Genomic DNA, 19606 nt, shown 5'->3' on the forward strand with positions numbered 1-19606 from the left:
GCACAGAGGCTTGGAAGATTCTGTGAAGAAACCAGCATAGAACACAGGGGATATTTAGGTTTGTGATTCTGGGTTTTGTGTTTAGGGGTGGTAAAGTGCCTTTGTAATTTTTGGTTTTGCTCTGTTTTTTTTTTTGTTGTTGGATTTTTTTTTTGGTGGAAATTTTGGTTTCTTAGGTTTTCTTTTTGGGGTTTTTGGTTGGTTTTCGTTGCTTTCTTTGATTTTTTGGTGGTTTCTGTATTTTTTTTTTTGGGGGGGGGGATTTAGGTGTTTTGGGTTTTTTTATTTTTGTTTTCTGGTTTATTTTTTTTTTGTTGTTGTTGTTGTTATTGTTTTTTTTTTTTTGTTTTTTTTTTCCTTTAATGGAGGAGTGAGACTCCCTGAAATTCCAAGCTGTGTCAAGCACAACAGATTCTCAGCAGATTCATCATGTCTTCAGAGGGATCTGCCCAGTGTCAAGGATGATGTTTGAGACTCAGGCTTCTGATGAGCTGAGGATTGTGACTGGGAGAGGGAGGGTGATCAGGTATCCAGTTAGGAGTTCTTGGGAGGGGGTTTGCAGGCAGCAGGGTGAGAAAGGGTGTTTATTTGTTTATTTGAGGCCCCCCCCCCCCCCCCCCCCCCAAGGCTGTTCAGAAGCCTAGCAGAGGCATTGCCATGTCTTACAGCACACAAGGTCATCCACTGCACTCACAGCAATGCCATTTAACTTTGCCTTTCTCTTACCCAGGTACCACCCCTAATGAAGGCCACAGCCTTGGAATCAGGATGAAGCTGGAGCCTGAGGGAGCCAGGCACGCTCAGGAAAGGGCAAGTAGCTGCCTTGCAGGGATTTGGCCCACATAACTCTGGACTCACACTTTGGTTTTGGTTTTCTTTATTGTAGCTGACCGAGAGGCTCATAGGCGCTAACGAGGCCCTCCGAGGCAGACTCATTTCAGGTGCAGCGTGGATTCCCATCACCCATCATCCAAAAGATAAGTTTGGGGCCACGGCCTGGAGATGGTGGAGTATCAGGTTGGGAATCCCTGGGACAGATTTAAAAATGAGCAGAGGAGAAAGCAATTTTCTCCAAGGGCCTATTAGGACAGCTAAAGGGCGAGGCTCTACTTTTGATGGCAGCTTTCAGGCGGGCAGTGCAGAACAGCTCTGGTCTGTCTGGTGTTGTCTCGTGTGCCCTGTTCCCTGGTGTGTCTTTGGGGTCCCTTTTCCCTTCTCCCCTCGAGGCCCTCACCACAAGCATGATGTGTTGTGTTTGGTGTCCCCCTCTTTGTCACGTTCTGTTTCACGGGTGTGTGCACACGTTTGTGCCGGAGCTGTTCTGCCCTGCCCATGGCCTGCTGCAGTAGGACAAACCATAGGGAGTGGGAATTTGTAATGTGGGGTGTACTTGGGCTCTGGATGCTATTCCTAGGTTGGCATAAGGTATTTGCAGCTTGTGAGTTACCCTGGTGGTGTTTGACATATGTTGTAACTTCCTTTCAGGTGCAGATGCATTCCACGTGTGGCAGAGGGTCAGGGTTAGGAGGTGCCGGGCCTTCTTAGGAGCGCGGTGAGTAGCAGAGTGGTGGGGTTTTGGCTGATGCGGTGCCAAGGTCAGGCCCTGATGTTTGGTTCTCTTTAATCTAGCTGTCTGAGAGACCCCAGCCCGGTGCCAGCAGGACCTTCCCAGGTGACGAGGTGGCCTTTCTTTGCACCTGACAGGGACCAGCATCCCCAGATGTCTGAGAGGTAAGTAGAGGGCTGTGACCCACAGAGGGGATGAAGGCATGGTGCTGGTTTGGGAATGACTGGGAGGGGTTTTTGAGTCCAATTTGGAGGTGGGGGCTGTTCATGAAGTGGCCCCTTAGGCCCCATAAAAGCCACGTCTCACTTTTGATCCCAGTGCTGAGGTGTGCAGGGCAGAGCAGTCCCGGTGTGTCTCGTGTCCTTTGTCTGTTGTGCATTATGTGTTGTTTGTGTATCCCATGTCTTTTACCTTAGGGGGGCCTTTCAGAAACCCTGGCATCATTGTTAGCATCTGTGATCTCTGCATTCCGTGGCCTGGCACCCGGGCCACAGAACTTTTGACTGGGGAGCTCAGACAGGCATCAGACTCTCTTCTGTCTTTGGAAGCATCCAGTCAGGTGTCTTGTCAGGTCTTGTTCTGAGCTGTCCGGACAGCTATGCCCCGCCTGGATCCATTATGGTGGATTAGGACTTGTAAAAAATGTGAGGGTAGGCAGAGGATTCTGACCATAGGATTCCTAGGCATCGATCTTTGCTGTTCTTGGAATAAATCCTTCAGTTCGCATCTTCTTCCTCCAGGGTTCTCTGAGCCTCATCAGCTCACCATCGGTCTCAGCTCGGTCATCTCCTTTTGCATTCTCTCAGTCCTTGCAGCCATTTTCCTTGCCAAGAGATTTCTGTTCCTGTTGTGTCCCCGTTGCCTGTCCTGTGTTGTCTGTCCTGTGTCACGGGTGTCAGCACACATTTGGGACGGGGCTGCTCTGCCCTGCCGCACAGCCTGGTGCAATAGGAGAAGTCCTGGGGACTTGGAATTTGTAATGTGGGGTGTAGTTGGACTCTAGATGGGATTTGTAGATGGACACAGGATATCTGGAGCTCCTCAGTTATCCTGCAACAGTTTGATTCTTGTCCTAACTTTTTTTTCAGATTGAGATGGATTAAATCTGTGCCCGAGGGCCCCGTCCCGGGTGAGGGGATTGCCCCGAGCAGGTGAGGCCCCGTTTGTCTCTGCAGCAGAAGTGTGTATGGTGACTGTGTTACAGCTCTGTTCTTTATCTTTCTTTTAGGAAGTCAATCTGGATGCCAGCAGTCAAGGTGGGCAGGGGAGAGAAGTGGTTGTTATTGCTCAGCTCTCAAGCACAACCATTTTTCAGGAGATTCATCATGTCACAAGAGGGATTTGCCCAGTGTCAAGGATGATGTTTGAGATTGAGGCTTCAGGTGATTGAGGATTGTGACTGGGAGAGGGAGGATGATCAGGTATCCAGTTAGGAGTTCTTGGGAGGGGGTTTGCAGGCAGCAGGGTGAGAAAGGGTGTTTATTTGAGGCCCCCCCCCCCACAAGGCTGTTCAGAAGCCTAGCAGAGGCATTGCCATGTCTTAGAGCACACAAGGTCCTCCACTGCACTCACAGGAATGCCATTTAAGTTTGCCTTTCTCTTACCCAGGTGCCACCCCTAATGAAGGCCACAGCCTTGGAATCAGGATGAAGCTGGAGCCTGAGGGAGCCAGGCACGCTCAGGAAAGGGCAAGTAGCTGACTTGCAGGGATTTGGCCCACATAACTCTGGACTCACACAACTCTGGACTCACACTTTGGTTTTGGTTTTCTTTATTGCAGCTGACCGAGAGGCTCACAGGCCATCACAGAGCCTTCCGAGGCAGACTCATTTCAGGTGCAGCGTGGATTCCCATCACCCATCATCCAAAAGATAAGTCGGGGGCCATGGCCTGGAGATGGGAGTGTATCAGGTTGGGAGTTCTTGTGCCAGAATTAAAAATTGGCTGTGGGAAAAGCAATCTTCTCCAAGGGCCTCTTAGGACAGCTAAAGGGAGAGGCTCTTCTTTTGATGGCAGCTTTCAGGCGGGCAGTGCAGAACAGCTCTGGTCTGTCTGGTGTTATCTCGTGTGCCGTGTTCCCTAGTGTGTCTTTGGGGTCTCTTTGTCCCTTCTCCCCTCGAGGCCCTCACCACAAGCATGATGTGTCGTGTTTCTTGTCCCCCTGTTTGTCACGTTCTGTGTCACGGGTGTGTGCACCCGTTTGTGCCGGAGCTGTTCTGCCCTGCCCATGGCCTGCTGCAGTAGGACAAACCATAGGGAGTGGGAATTTGTGATGTGGGCTGTACTTGGGCTCTAGATTCTATTCCTAGGTTGGCGTAAGGTGTTTACAGCTTGTGAGTTACCCTGGTGGTGTTTGACATATGTTGTAACTTTCTTTCAGGTGCAGATGCATTCCACGTGTGGCAGAGGGTCAGGGTTAGGAGGTGCCGGGCCTTCTTAGGAGCGCGGTGAGTAGCAGAGTGGTGGGGTTTTGGCCGATGCGGTGCCAAGGTCAGGCACGTATGTTTGGTTCTCTTTAATCAAGCTGTCTGAGAGACACCAGCCCGGTGCCAGCAGGACCTTCCCAGGTGACGAGGTGGCCTTTCTTTGCACCTGACACAGACTGGCATCCCCAGATGTCTGAGAGATAAGTAGAGGGCTGTGACCCACAGAAGGGATGAAGGCATGGTGCTGGTTTGGGAATGACTGGGAGGGGTTTTTGAGTCCAATTTGGAGGTGGGGGGTGTTCATGAAGTGGCCCCTTAGGCCCCATAAAAGCCAAGTCTCACTTTTGATCCCAGTGCTGAGGTGTGCAGGGCAGAGCAGTCCCGGTGTGTCTCGTGTCCTTTGTCTGTTGTGCATTATGTGTTGTTTGTGTATCCCATGTCTTTTACCTTAGGGGGGCCTGTCAGAAACCTTGGCATCCTTGTTAGCATCTGTGATCTCTGCATTCCTTGGCCTGGCACCCGGGCCACAGAACTTTTGACTGGGGAGCTCAGACAGGCATCAGACTCTCTTCTATCTTTGGAAGCATCCAGTCAGGTGTCTTGTCAGGTCTTGTTCTGAGCTGTCCGGACAGCTATGCCCCACCTGGATCCATTATGGTGGATTAGGACTTGTAATATTACGAGGTTAGGTAGAGGGTTTTGACTGTAGGATTCCTAGGCATCCATCTTTGATTTATTCCAATAACTGCATTCAGTTAGCATCTTCTTCCTCCAGGGTTCTCTGAGCCTCAGCAGCTGATCGTCAGTTTGAACTCAGTCATCTCCTTTTGCATTCTCTCAGTCCTTGCAGCCATTTTCCTTGCCAAGAGATTTCTGTTCCTGTTGTGTCCCCGTTGTCTGTCCTGTCTGTCCTGTGTCACGGGTGTCATCACACATTTGGGACGGGGCTGCTCTGCCCTGCCGCACAGCCTGGTGCGATAGGAGAAGTCCTGGGGACTTGGAATTTGTAATTTGGGGTGTAGTTGGACTCTAGATGGGATTTGTAGATGGACACATCATATCTGGAGCTCTTCAGTTATCCTGCAACAGTGTGACTCTTGTCCTACCTTTTTTTTCAGATTAAGATGGATTAAATCTGTGCCAGAGGGCCCCATCCCGGGTGAGGGGATTGCCCCGAGCAGGTGAGGCCCATTTGTCTCTGCAGCAGAAGTGTGTATGGTGACTGTGTTACAGCTCTGTTCTTTGTCTTTCTTTTTAGGAAATCAATCTGGATGCCAGCAGTCAAGGTGGGCAGCGGGGAGGAGTGGTTGTTATTGATCAGCTCTCAAGCACAACAATTTTTCAGGAGATTCATCGTGTCGCAAGAGAGATCTGCCCAGTGTCAAGGATGATGTTTGAGATTGAGGCTTCAGGTGAGTTGAGGATTGTGACTGGGAGAGGGAGGGTGATCAGGTATCCAGTTAGGAGTTCTTGGGAGGGGGTTTGCAGGCAGCAGGGTGAGAAAGGGTGTTTGTTTGTTTGTTTATTTGAGGCCCCCCCCCACAAGGCTGTTCAGAAGCCTAGCAGAGGCATTGCCATGTCTTGCAGCACACAAGATCCTCCACTGCACTCACAGGAATGCCATTTAACTTTGCCTTTCTCTTACCCAGGTGCCACTCCTAAGGAAGGCCACAGCCTTGGAATCAGGATGAAGCTGGAGCCTGAAGGAGCCAGGCACACTCAGGAAAGGGCAAGTAGCTGCCTGTGTGGGATTTGGCCCACATAACTCTGGACTCACACTTTGGTTTTGGTTTTCTTTATTGTAGCTGACCGAGAGGCTCACAGGCCATCACAGAGCCTTCCGAGGCAGACGCATTTCAGGTGCAGCGTGGATTCCCATCACCCATCATCCAAAAGATAAGTTTGGGGCCACGGCCTGGAGATGGGAGTGTATCAGGTTGGGAGTTCTTGTGCCAGATTTAAAAATTGGCAGTGGGAAAAGCAATCTTCTCCAAGGGCCTCTTAGGACAGGTAAAGGGAGAGGCTCTACTTTTGATGGCAGATGTCAGGCGGGCAGTGCAGAACAGCTCTGGTCTGTCTGGTGTTGTCTCGTGTGCTGTGTTACCTGGTGTGTCCTTGGGGTCCCTTTTGCCTTCTCCCCTCACCACAAGCATGATGTGTCGTGTTTCTTGTCCTCCTGTTTGTCACGTTCTGTGTCACGGGTGTCTGCAGGTATTTGTGCCGGAGCTGTTCTGCCCTGCTGCATGGCGTGCTTCAGTAGGACAAACCCTGGGGAGTTGGAATTTGTAATGTGGGCTGTACTTGGGCTCTAGATGATATTCCTAGATTGACATAAGGTGTTTGCAGCTTGTGAGTTATCCTGGTGGTGTTTGACATATGTTGTAAGTTTCTTTCAGGTGCAGCTGCATTCCAGGCGTGGCAGAGGGTCAGGGTTAGGAGGTGCCGGGCCTTCTTAGGAGCGCGGTGAGTAGCAGAGTGGTGGGGTTTTGGGTGATGCGGTGCCAAGATCAGGCCCTGATGTTTGGTTCTCTTTAATCTAGCTGTCTGAGAGACAACAGCCTGGTGCCAGCAGGACCTTCCCAGGTGACGAGGTGGCCTTTCTTTGCACCTGACAGGGACCAGCATCCCCAGATGTCTGAGAGATAAGTAGAGGGCTGTGACCCACAGAGGGGATGAAGGCATGGTGCTGGTTTGGGAATGACTGGGAGGGGTTTTTGAGTCCAATTTTGGGGGAGGGGGGGGTAGTGTGTTCATGAAGTGGCCCCTTAGGCCCCATAAAAGCCAAGTCTCACTTTTGATCCCAGTGCTGCGGTATGCAGGGCAGAGCAGTCCCGGTGTGTCTCGTGTCCTTTGTCTGTTGTGCATTATGTGTTGTTTGTGCATTCCATGTCTTTTACCTTAGGGGGGCCTGTCAGAAACCTTGGCATCCTTGTTAGCATCTGTGATCTCTGCATTCCGTGGCCTGGCACCCGGGCCACAGAGCTTTTGACTGGGGAGCTCAGACAGGCATCAGACTCTCTTCTGTCTTTGGAAGCATCCAGTCAGGTGTCTTGTCAGGTCTTGTTCTGAGCTGTAGGGACAGCTATGCCCCACCTGGATCCGTTATGGTGGATGAGGACTTGTAATATTACGAGGTTAGGTAGAGGGCTTTGACTGTAGGATTCCTAGGCATCCATCTTTGATTTATTCCAATAACTGCATTCAGTTAGCATCTTCTTCCTCCAGGGTTCTCTGAGCCTCATCAGCTGACCGTCAGTTTGAACTCAGTCATCTCCTGTTGCATTCTCTCAGTCCTTGCAGCCATTTTCCTTGCCAAGAGGTTTCCGTTCCTGTTGTGTCCCCGTTATCTGTCCTGTCCTGTCCTGTCTGTCCTGTGTCACGGGTGTCTGCACACATTTGTGCTGGGGCTGCTCTGCCCTGCCGCATAGCCTGGTGCAATAGGAGAAGTCTCGGAGGCTTGGAATTTGTAATGTGGGGTGTAGTTGGACTCTAGATGGGATTTGTAGATGGACACATCATATCTGGAGCTCATCAGTTATCCTGCAACAGTGTGACTCTTGTCCTAACTTTTTTTTCAGATTGAGATGGATTAAATCTGTGCCAGAGGGCCCCGTCCCGGGTGAGGGGATTGCTCCGAGCAGGTGAGGCCCCATTTGTCTCTGCAGCAGAAGTGTGTATGGTGACTGTGTTACAGCTCTGTTCTTTGTCTTTCTTTTTAGGAAATCAATCTGGATGCCAGCAGTCAAGGTGGGCAGCGGGGAGGAGTGGTTGTTATTGCTCAGCTCTCAAGCACAACAATTTTTCAGCAGATTCATCATGTCACAAGAGGGATCTGCCCAGTGTCAAGGATGATGTTTGAGATTGAGGCTTCAGGTGAGTTGAGGATTGTGACTGGGAGAGGGAGGGTGAGTAGGTATCCAGTTTAGGAGTTCTTGGGAGGGGGTTTGCAGGCAGCAGGGTGAGAAAGGGTGTTTATTTGTTTATTTGAGGGCCCCTCCCCCCAAGGCTGTTCAGAAGCCTAGCAGAGGCATTGCCATGTCTTACAGCACACAAGATCCTCCACTGCACTCACAGGAATGCCATTTAACTTTGCCTTTCTCTAACCCAGGTGCCACTCCTATGGAAGGCCACATCCTTGGAATCAGGATGAAGCTGGAGCCTGAGGGAGCCAGGCACGCTCAGGAAAGGGCAAGTAGCTGCCTTGGTGGGATTTGGCCCACATAACTCTGGACTCACACTTTGGTTTTGGTTTTCTTTATTGTAGCTGACCAAGAGGCTCATAGGCGCTCACGAGGCCCTCTGAGGCAGACTCATTTCAGGTGCAACGTGGATCCACATCGCCGATCATCCAAAAGATAAGTTGGGGGCCACGGCCTGGAGATGAGAGAATAGTGGGTTGGTAGTTCTTGGGGCAGATTCAGAAATTAGCAAAGGGAAAAGCATTCTTCTCCAAGGGCGTCTTAGGACAGCTAAAGGGCGAGGCTCTACTTTTGATGGCAGCTTTCAGGCGGGCAGTGCAGAACAGCTCCGGTGTCTGTCTGGTGTTGTCTCGTGTGTCGTGTTCCCTGGTGTGTCTTTGGGGTCCCTTTTTCCCTCTTCCCTCGAGGCCCTCACCACAAACATGATGTGTCGTGTTTCATGTCCCCCTGTTTGTCACGTTCTGTGTCACGGGTGTGTGCACACATTTGTGCCGGAGCTGTTCTGCCCTGCCGCATGGCCTGCTGCAGTAGGACAAGGCTTGGGGAGTTGGAATTTGTAATGTGGGGTGTACTTGGGCTCTGGATGCTATTCCTAGGTTGGCGTAAGGTGTTTGCAGCTTGTGAGTTATCCTGGTGGTGTTTGACATATGTTCTAACTTTCTTTCAGGTGCATTCCATGTGTGGCAGAGGGTCAGGGTTAGGCGGTGCCGGGCCTTCTTAGGAGCGCGGTGAGTAGCAGAGTGGTGGGGTTTTGGCCGATGTGGTGCCAAGATCAGGCCCTGATGTTTGGTTCTCTTTAATCTAGCTGTCTGAGGGACACCAGCCCGGTGCCAGCAGGACCTTCCCAGGTGACGAGGCGGCCTTTCTTTGCACCTGACACAGATTGGCATCCCCAGATGCCTGAGAGATAAGTGGAGGGCTGTGACCCACAGAGGGGATGAATGTGGGTTGCTGGTTTGGGAATTACTGGGAGGGGTTTTTGAGTCCAATTTTGGGGGAGGGGGGTGTTCATGAAGTGGCCCCTTAGGCCCCATAAAAGCCACGTCTCACTTTTGATCACAGTGCTGAGGTGTGCAGGGCAGAGCAGTCCCGGTGTGTCTCGTGTCACTTGTCTGTTGTGCATTATGTGTTGTTTGTGTATGCCATGTCTTTATCTTAGGGGGGCCTGTCAGAAACCCTGGCATCATCGTTAGCATCTGTGATCTCTGAATTCTCTGGTGTGGCACCCAGGCCACAGAACTTTTTACTCAGAGCTCAGACAGGCATCAGACTCTCTTTTCTCTTTGGAAGCATCCAGTCAGGTGTCTTGTCAGGTCTTGTTCTGAGCTGTAGGGACAGCTATGCCCCACCTGGATCCGTTATGGTGGATTAGGACTTGTAATATTACGAGGTTAAGTAGAGGGTTTTGACAGTAGGATTCCTAGGCATCGATCTTTGCAGTTATTGGAATAAATCATTCAGTTAGCATCTTCTTCCTCCAGGGTTCTCTGAGCCTCATCAGCTCACCATCGGTCTCAGCTCGGTCATCTCCTTTTGCATTCTCTCAGTCCTTGCAGCCATTTTCCTTGCCAAGAGATTTCTGTTCCTGTTGTGTCCCCGTTGTCTGTCCTGTCCTGTCCTGTCTGTCCTGTGTCACGGGTGTCTGCACACATTTGTGCCGGGGCTGCTCTGCCCTGCCGCATAGCCTGGTGCAATAGGAGAAGTCTTGGAGACTTGGAATTTGTAATGTGGGGTGTAGTTGGACTCTAGATGGGATTTGTAGATGGACACATCATATCTGGAGCTCATCAGTTATCCTGCAACAGTGTGACTCTTGTCCTAACTTTTTTTTCAGATTGAGATGGATTAAATCTGTGCCAGAGGGCCCCGTCCCGGGTGAGGGGATTGCTCCGAGCAGGTGAGGCCCATTTGTCTCTGCAGCAGAAGTGTGTATGGTGACTGTGTTACAGCTCTGTTCTTTGTCTTTCTTTTTAGGAAATCAATCTGGATGCCAGCAGTCAAGGTGGGCAGCGGGGAGGAGTGGTTGTTATTGCTCAGCTCTCAAGCACAACAATTTTTCAGCAGATTCATCATGTCACAAGAGGGATCTGCCCAGTGTCAAGGATGATGTTTGAGATTGAGGCTTCAGGTGAGTTGAGGATGGTGACTGGGAGAGGGAGGGTGAGTAGGTATCCAGTTTAGGAGTTCTTGGGAGGGGGTTTGCAGGCAGCAGGGTGAGAAAGGGTTTTTATTTGTTTATTTGAGGGCCCCCCCACAAGGCTGTTCAGCAGCCTAGCAGAGGCATTCCCATGTCTTGCAGCACACAAGGTCCTCCACTGCACTCACAGGAATGCCATTTAACTTTGCCTTTCTCTTACCCAGGTACCACCCCTAATGAAGGCCACAGCCTTGGAATCAGGATGAAGCTGGAGCCTGAGGGAGCCAGGCACACTCAGGAAAGGGCAAGTAGCTGACTTGCAGGGATTTGGCCCACATAACTCTGGACTCACACTTTGGTTTTGGTTTTCTTTATTGCAGCTGACCGAGAGGCTCACAGGCCATCAGAGAGCCTTCCGAGGCAGACTCATTTCAGGTGCAGCGTGGATTCACATCACCAATCATCCAAAAGATAAGTCGGGGGCCACGGCCTGGAGATGGGAGTGTATCAGGTTGGGGGTTCTTGTGCCAGAATTAAAAATTGGCTGTGGGAAAAGCAATCTTCTCCAAGGGCCTCTTAGGACAGGTAAAGGGAGAGGCTCTACTTTGGATGGCAGCTTTCAGGCGGGTAGTGCAGAACAGCTCTGGTGTCTGTCTGGTGTTGTCTCGTGTGCTGTGTTACCTGGTGTGTCTTTGGGGTCCCTTTTGCCCTCTTCCCTCGAGGCCCTCACCACAAGCATGATGTGTCGTGTTTCATGTCCCCCTGTTTGTCACGTTCTGTGTCACGGCTGTCTGCGGGTATTTGTGCCGGAGCTGTTCTGCCCTGCCCATGGCCTGCTGCAGTAGGACAAGCCTTGGGGAGTTGAAATTTGTAATGTGGGCTGTACTTGGGCTCTAGATGCTATTCCTAGGTTGGCGTAAGGTGTTTGCAGCTTGTGAGTTACCCTGGTGGTGTTTGACATATGTTGTAAGTTTCTTTCAGGTGCAGATGCATTCCATGTGTGGCAGAGGGTCAGGGTTAGGAGGTGCCGGGCCTTCTTAGGAGCGCGGTGAGTAGCAGAGTGGTGGGGTTGTGGCCGATGCGGTGCCAAGGTCAGGCCCTGATGTTTGGTTCTCTTTAATCTAGCTGTCTGAGAGACACCGGCCCGGTGCCAGCAGGACCTTCCCAGGTGACGAGGTGGCCTTTCTTTGCACCTGACAGGGACCAGCATCCCCAGATGTCTGAGAGATAAGTAGAGGGCTGTGACCCACAGAGGGGATGAAGGCATGGTGCTGGTTTGGGAATGACCGGGAGACGTTTTTGAGTCCAATTTGGAGGTGGGGGGTGTTCATGAAGTGGCCCCTTAGGCCCCATAAAAGCAAAGTCTCACTTTTGATCCCAGTGCTGAGGTGTGCAGGGCAGAGCAGTCCCGGTGTGTCTCGTGTCCTTTGTCTGTTGTGCATTATGTGTTGTTTGTGTATCCCATGTCTTTTACCTTAGGGGGGCCTGTCAGAAACCTTGGCATCCTTGTTAGCATCTGTGATCACTGCATTCCTTGGCCTGGCACTCGGGCCACAGAACTTTTGACTGGGGAGCTCAGACAGGCATCAGACTCTCTTCTCTCTTTGGAAGCATCTAGTCAGGTGTCTTGTCAGGTCTTGTTCTGAGCTGTACGGACAGCTATGCCCCACCTGGATCCATTATGGTGGATTAGGACTTGTAAGAATGTGAGGGCAGGCAGAGGATTCCGACCATAGGATTCCTAGGCATCGATCTTTGCTGTTCTTGGAATAAATCCTTCAGTTAGCATCTTCTTCCTCCAGGGTTCTCTGAGCCTCATCAGCTGACCGTCAGTTTGAGCACAGTCATCTCCTTTTGCGTTCTCTCAGTCCTTGCTGCCATTTTCCTTGCCAAGAGATTTCTGTTCCTGTTGTGTCCCTGTTGTCTGTCCTGTGTCACGGGTGTCAGCACACATTTTTGCCGGGGCTGCTCTGCCCTGCCGCACAGCCTGGTGCAATAGGAGAAGTCCTGGGGACATGGAATTTGTAATGTGGGGTGTAGTTGGACTCTAGATGGGGTTTGTAGATGGACACATCATATCTGGAGCTCTTCAGTTATCCTGCAACAGTGTGACTCTTGTCCTAACTTTTTTTCCAGAATCAGATGGATTAAATCTTTGCCAGGGGGCCCCATCCCGGGTGAGGGGATTGCCCCGAGCAGGTGAGGCCCCATTTGTCTCTGCAGCAGAAGTGTGTATGGTGACTGTGTTACAGCTCTGTTCTTTGTCTTTCTTTTTAGGAAATCAATCTGGATTCCAGCAGCCAAGGTGGGCAGCGGAGTGAAGTGGTTGTTATTGCTCAGCTCTGAAGCACAACAATTTTTCAGCAGATTGATCGTGTCACAAGAGGGATCTGCCCAGTGTCAAGGATGATGTTTGAGATTGAGGCTTCAGGTGAGTTGAGGATTGTGACTGGGAGAGGGAGGGTGTTCAGGTATCCAGTTAGGAGTTCTTGGGAGGGGGTTTGCAGGCAGCAGGGTGAGAAAGGGTGTTGATTTGAGGGGCCCTCCCGCCACAAGGCTGTTCAGAAGCCTAGCAGAGGCATTGCCATGTCTTAGAGCACACAAGGTCATCCACTGCACTCACAGCAATGCCATTTAACTTTGCCTTTCTCTTACCCGGGTGCCACTCATAAGGAAGGCCGCAGTCTTGGAATCAGGATGAAGCTGGAGCCTGAGGGAGCCAGGCACGCTCAGGAAAGGGCAAGTAGCTGCCTTGGTGGGATTTGGCCCACATAACTCTGGACTCACACTTTGGTTTTGGTTTTCTTTATTGTAGCTGACTGAGAGGCTAACAGGCCATCAGAGAGCCTTCCGAGGCAGACTCATTTCAGGTGCAGCGTGGATTCCCATCGCCTATCATCCAAAAGATATGTTTGGGGCCACGGCCTGGAGATGGGAGTGTATCAGGTTGGGAGTTCTTGTGCCAGAATTAAAAATTGGCTGTGGGAAAAGCATTCTTCTCCAAGGGCCTCTTAGGACAGGTAAAGGGAGAGGCTCTACTTTTGATGGCAGATGTCAGGCGGGCAGTGCAGAACAGCTCTGGTCTGTCTGGTGTTGTCTCGTGTGCTGTGTTACCTGGTGTGTCTTTGGGGTCCCTTTTGCCTTCTCCCCTCGAGGCCCTCACCACAAGCATGATGTGTCGTGTTTCTTGTCCCCCTGTTTGTCACGTTCCGTGTCACGGGTGTGTGCTCACATTTGTGCCGGAGCTGTTCTGCCCTGCCGCATGGCCTGCTGCAGTAGGACAAACCATAGGGAGTTGAAATTTGTAATGTGGGCTGTACTTGGGCTCTAGATGCTATTCCTAGATTGACATAAGGTGTTTGCAGCTTGTGAGTTACCCTGGTGGTGTTTGACATATGTTCTAACTTTCTTTCAGGTGCAGATGCATTCCATGTGTGGCAGAGGGTCAGGGTTAGGAGGTGCCGGGCCTTCTTAGGAGCGCGGTGAGTAGCAGAGTGGTGGGGTTTTGGCCGATGCGGTGCCAAGGTCAGGCCCTGATGTTTGGTTCTCTTTAATCTAGCTTTCTGAGAGACCCCAGCCCGGTGACAGCAGGACCTTCCCAGGTGACGAGGTGGCCTTTCTTTGCACCTGACAGGGACCAGCATCCCCAGATGTCTGAGAGATAAGTAGAGGGCTGTGACCCACAGTGGGGATGAAGGCATGGTGCTGGTTTGGGAATGACTGGGAGGGGTTTTTGAGTCCAATTTTGGGGGGGGGGGCGAGTAGTGTGTTCATGAAGTGGCCCCTTAGGCCCCATAAAAGCCAAGTCTCACTTTTGATCACAGTGCTGAGGTGTGCAGGGCAGAGCAGTCCCGGTGTGTCTCGTGTCCTTTGTCTGTTGTGCATTATGTGTTGTTTGTGTATCCCATGTCTTTTACCTTAGGGGGGCCTGTCAGAAACCTTGGCATCCTTGTTAGCATCTGTGATCACTGCATTCCTTGGCCTGGCACCTGGGCCAGTGAACTTTTGACTGGGGAGCTCAGACAGGCATCAGACTCTCTTCTGTCTTTGGAAGCATCCAGTCAGGTGTCTTGTCAGGTCTTGTTCTGAGCTGTACGGACAGCTATGCCCCACCTGGATCCATTATGGTGGATTAGGACTTGTAAAAAATGTGAGGGCAGGCAGAGGATTCTGACCATAGGATTCCTAGGCATCGATCTTTGCTGTTCTTGGAATAAATCCTTCAGTTCGCATCTTCTTCCTCCAGGGTTCTCTGAGCCTCATCAGCTCACCATCGATCTCAGCTCGGTCATCTCCTTTTGCGTTCTCTCAGTCCTTGCAGCCATTTTCCTTGCCAAGAGATTTCTGTTCCTGTTGTGTCCCCGTTGTCTGTCCTGTCTTGTCTGTCCTGTGTCACGGGTGTCTGCACACATTTGTGCCGGGGCTGCTCTGCCCTGCGGCATAGCCAGCTGCGATAGGAGAAGTCCTGGGGACTTGGAATGTGTAATGCGGGGTGTAGTTGGACTGTAGGTGGGATTTGTAGATGGACACATCATATCTGGAGCTCCTCAGTTATCCTGCAACAGTTTGACTCTTGTCCTACCTTTTTTTTCAGATTCAGATGGATTAAATCTGTGCCAGCGGGCCCCGTCCCGGGTGAGGGGATTGCCCCGAGCAGGTGAGGCCCCATTTGTCTCTGCAGCAGAAGTGTGTATGGTGACTGTGTTACAGCTCTGTTCTTTGTCTTTCTTTTTAGGAAGTCAATCTGGATGCCAGCAGTCAAGGTGGGCAGCGGAGTGAAGTGGTTGTTATTGCTCAGCTCTGAAGCACAACCATTTTTCAGGAGATTCATCATGTCACAAGAGGGATCTGCCCAGTGTCAAGGATGATGTTTGAGCTTGAGGCTTCAGGTGAGTTGAGGATGGTGACTGGGAGAGGGAGGGTGTTCAGGTATCCAGTTAGGAGTTCTTGGGAGGGGGTTTGCAGGCAGCAGGGTGAGAAAGGGTGTTTATTTGTTTATTTGAGGGCCCCTCCCCCCAAGGCTGTTCAGAAGCCTAGCAGAGGCATTGCCATGTCTTACAGCACACAAGGTCATCCACTGCACTCACAGGAATGCCATTTAACTTTGCCTTTCTCTAACCCAGGTGCCACTCCTATGGAAGGCCACATCCTTGGAATCAGGATGAAGCTGGAGCCTGAGGGAGCCAGGCACGCTCAGGAAAGGGCAAGTAGCTGCCTTGCTGGGATTTGGCCCACATAAGTCTGAACTCATACTTTGGTTTTGGTTTTCTTTATTGTAGCTTACTGGGAGGCTAACAGGCCATCACAGAGCCTTCTGAGGCAGACTCATTTCAGGTGCAGCGTGGATTCCCCTCACCAATCATCCAAAAGATAAGTCGGGGGCCATGGCCTGGCGATGGGAGTGTAGCAGGTTGGGAGTTCTTGGGGCAGAGTTAAAAACCAGCAGAGGGAAAAGCATTCTTCTCCAAGGGCCTGTTAGGACAGCTAAAGGGAGAGGCTCTTCTTTTGATGGCAGCTTTCAGGCGGGCAGTGCAGAACAGCTCCGGTCTGTGTCCTGTTGTCTGGTGTGCTGTGTTCCCTAGTGTGTCTTTGGGGTCCCTTTTGCCCTCTTCCCTCGATGCCCTCACCACAAGCATGATGTGTTGTGTTTGGTGTCCCCCTGTTTGTCACGTTCTGTGTCACGGGTGTCTGCAGGTATTTGTGCCGGAGCTGTTCTGCCCTGCTGCATGGCGTGCTTCAGTAGGACAAACCCTGGGGAGTTGGAATTTGTAATGTGGGCTGTACTTGGGCTCTAGGTGCTATTCCTAGGTTTACATAAGGTGTTTCCAGCTTGAAAGTTAAAGTTATTGTGGAGGTGTGTGACATATGTTCTAACTTTCTTTCAGGTGTGGATGCATTGCATCCATGGCAGAGGGTCAGGGTTAGGAGGTGCTGGGCATTCCTAGGAGCATAGTGAGTAGCAGAGTGGTGGGGTTTTGGCCGATGCGGTGCCAAGGTCAGGCACTGATGTTTGGTTCTCTTTAATCTAGCTGTCTGAGGGACACCAGCCCGGTGCCAGCAGGACCTTCCCAGGTGACGAGGTGGCCTTTCTTTGCACCTGACACAGGCATCCCCTGATGTCTGAGAGATAAGCAGAGGGCTGCAACCCTCAGAGGGGATGAACGTGGGGTGCTTTCTCAGGACTCCCTGAGGTGGGGGTCTGAGTTGGCTCTGGCAATGAGGTTAGCCAAGATGTTGCCCCTTAGGCCCCATAAAAGCAAAGTCTCCCTTTTGGTCACAGTGCTGAGGTGCGCAGCATGGCAGAGCAGTCCCGGTGTGTCTCGTGTCACTTGTCTTTTGTGTATTGTGTGTTGCCTGGATATCTCATGTCTCTTATCTTAGCCCTGTGAGGGGCCTCTCATAACCCTTTCCTAGCATCCGTGATCTCAGCATTCCTCGCCCTGGCACCCATGCCATAGATCTTTTGACTTGGGAGCTCACACAGGCATCAGAAATGCATCTCTCTTTAGAAGCGTCCAGTCAGATGTCTTGTCATGTCTTGTTCTGAGCTGTACGGACAACCGTGCTGCGCAATGATCCATTATAGCAGAGTAGGACTTGTAAGGATGTGAGGTTAGGGAGAGGATTCTGACTGTAGGATTCTCGGGCATCCATCTTTGCAGTTTTTGGAATAAATCATTCTGTTTGCATCTTCTTCCTCCAGGGTTCTCTGAGCCTCATCAGCTCGCCATCAGCTTCAACTCTTCTTCTTTTGCATTCTCTCAGTCCTTGCAGCCATTTTCCTTGCTAAGAGATTTCCGTTCCTGTTGTGTCCCCAGTGTTTGTCACGTCTTGTCTGTCCTGTGTCACGGGTGTCTGCACACATTTGTGCTGGAGCTGCTGTTCTGCCCTGCTGCATATCCTGGTGCAATATGAGAAGTCTCAGGGACTTGGAATTTGTAATGTGTAGTTGGATTCTAGATGGGATTTGTAGATGGACACAGGATACGTGGAGCCCATAAGTTATCCTGCAGCCCTTTCACTTTCATCCTAACTTTCTTTTAGTTGCAGAAGGATAAATCCAGGGCAGAGCCCCCCATTCTGGGTGAGGGGATTCCCCTGTGAAGGTCAGTCACTGTTTGTCTCTGCAGAGGAAGCATAAATTGTGGCTGCTGCAGCTCTGCTCTTTGTCTTTATTTTTAGGAAGTCAAGGCAGAGAGCAGCTGTCAAGGCTGAGTGGGCAAGGTGAGCATTGAGTAGGGTACCGAAACAGTTGTTATTGCTGAGGTCTCAGTTTCTGGTGCAGCTCTAGGTACGTATTATTCCTCTTTTTATTTTAGATGGACTGCTTGCCATCTATCCTAGCCCAGCATGCCCACGCCAGGTGGGTTCAAGCTTAAGGTATCAGTGTAGCATACTTGTCAGGGTTGGGAGGTTGTGTTTTCACAGTATCTCAGCATGCTTTTCTGCTTTGTTTCTTTGCAGGTGCTGTCGCTGCCCTAGGCATGCCGGGGAAGAGAGGAGGGCAGGTGACTCGGAGTTTAGGCGGGCTGATTCCTAGGTGAGTGTTATGCAGCAGCATGCTAAGTGTGTACATTTTCTTTTTGCAGGTATCTTCCGGGCGGCCTCTGGAGTCAAATCAAGACTTGAGGTGAGCTGGGGCAGGGGTGCGAAGGAGTCCCGGGGATTACTGTTTTTGAGGGCAATAGTCACGTTTTCTGTTTTGCCTTAGGTACCCTGGGCAGGCTTGTAGCCACAGCTTGGAAGCGGCAGCACCGAAGCGCACACATTGAGAACGTCTCAACGTCCACGTCCGACCGAGGATGGATTTTGTCTGCTTGTCTTCCAAAAGCTAAGTGTCGGGGCCAGTGGTTGGGAGAAGGGGAAAAGCCTTTACTATCACAGGAGGCAATCTGATGTCAGCTTAGCGGAGAGGTCTGTAGTGGGACAGGCTCCCTGGAAGTAAAGGGAGAGGGTTTCTCCTCAGCCTCACCAGAGCCTTTGCCGGGCAGGGCAATTCCTACCCATCTCCACATTCTCGTGAACTTTGTGTCATCAGCCTTCTTCGACTTGACGTCGTCACGGCTCTTTCCCCCGTGGAGCTCGCCTTCAGGTCCGGAGCTGTAGCTGCAGTCACCTGGCAATCCGCTTCCTTCTCTAGGCTTGCTGAGCCTCTCGAGCATCCTCCTAACTGCTTTGGCCGTAACTTCCTTTAATGAGTTGCATTTCATCATCACGTGCTGTTGTCATAGGGCTTCCTTTCCCTTGGCCTCATTGGCCTCTGGCTCGTCTTGTGCTAGGACTCTCGGGTCCCTAAAGGGAAAGTGCCAAGCAGTTGCAACTTGTCTCTGTGTTATGTCATCTGTGTCTATGTTATGGTGTGTGTGTCCATTGTCTTCCACGGCATAGGCCTTTGTTACATCTCAATGCTTTATCGGCTCTCTTCTGTGCCATGTTCTACTCACATTCCTTGCCGGATATCCCTTATTCCAGCATCTTTACATTTTTACTCTTTGAGACAGGAATGTCTCACAGGGACAAGATGTTCTCATCCATCTTCCTTCTCACTATCAGCTTTGGTAGTGCTTTTTTTTCCATTTTCTTGGACTTCTAGAGGGAGCATCTTACACCCTCCTCACGTGACTGCAGTAGTTCTATAGGTTCCATCTTCTCAAAGGGTACAGGGCTCAATAAGTAATCTTCCAGAGAGTTTTCTTAAGTCGTGGTTTATATTGTATGTTCCTATGTTGGCTTATATTGTATGTACTTACATACAGTATAAGTACGTACAGTATAAGCCAGCATAGGTACATGCAATGTAAGTGCATTGCCTTATATTGTCTGTACTTACACTGCATGTAAGCATGTCGCCTTATATTGTGTGTACTTACACTCTGTGTACACTTGCACTGTATGCGTCAGCTTACATTGTGTGGAGACTGTACCACTTATGATCGGAGCTGCCCTGCCCTGGCACATAGTCACAGTTAGGTAGAACAGTTATAACAACTTTACTGTTCATCTGTCTTTTGTGGGATTTTGGGTAGAAAATTCATCAGTCCAGAGTGGGGACAAGTCCTAGCTGTCAGATAGCCACTTGTTGACCCTTCCTGTTGTCTCACAGGTCGCCGAGGCTGCTGATTTCCCCAGGATCTGCCATTTAGCTCAAGGAGCGGCAGCCAGAAGATGTGTCAAAGCACCTTCTTCAGCATCTCAGGGAAGGGCCACAGTGAGCGTGTAAGAAGGAGTGTGTGTGAGAGCACGTGGCTGTGTCTGTCTGCTCGTCTCTGCGTGTGTG

General features: G+C 50.9%; 1 long non-coding RNA gene across 1 annotated transcript; it reads left to right on the forward strand.

Moving 5' to 3' along the window:
- The first annotated feature begins 17790 nt into the window (after window positions 1–17790).
- LOC134425948 (uncharacterized) lies at window positions 17791–18437 on the forward strand. Its single transcript, XR_010029816.1, has 3 exons — window positions 17791–17837; window positions 17919–17959; window positions 18041–18437. It is a non-coding gene; the product is annotated as an uncharacterized LOC134425948 (long non-coding RNA).
- Window positions 18438–19606: the final 1169 nt, after the last annotated feature.

The sequence above is a fragment of the Melospiza melodia genome, chromosome 16 (assembly GCF_035770615.1).
Source record: "Melospiza melodia melodia isolate bMelMel2 chromosome 16, bMelMel2.pri, whole genome shotgun sequence".
Taxonomy (NCBI): Eukaryota; Metazoa; Chordata; class Aves; order Passeriformes; family Passerellidae; genus Melospiza; species Melospiza melodia.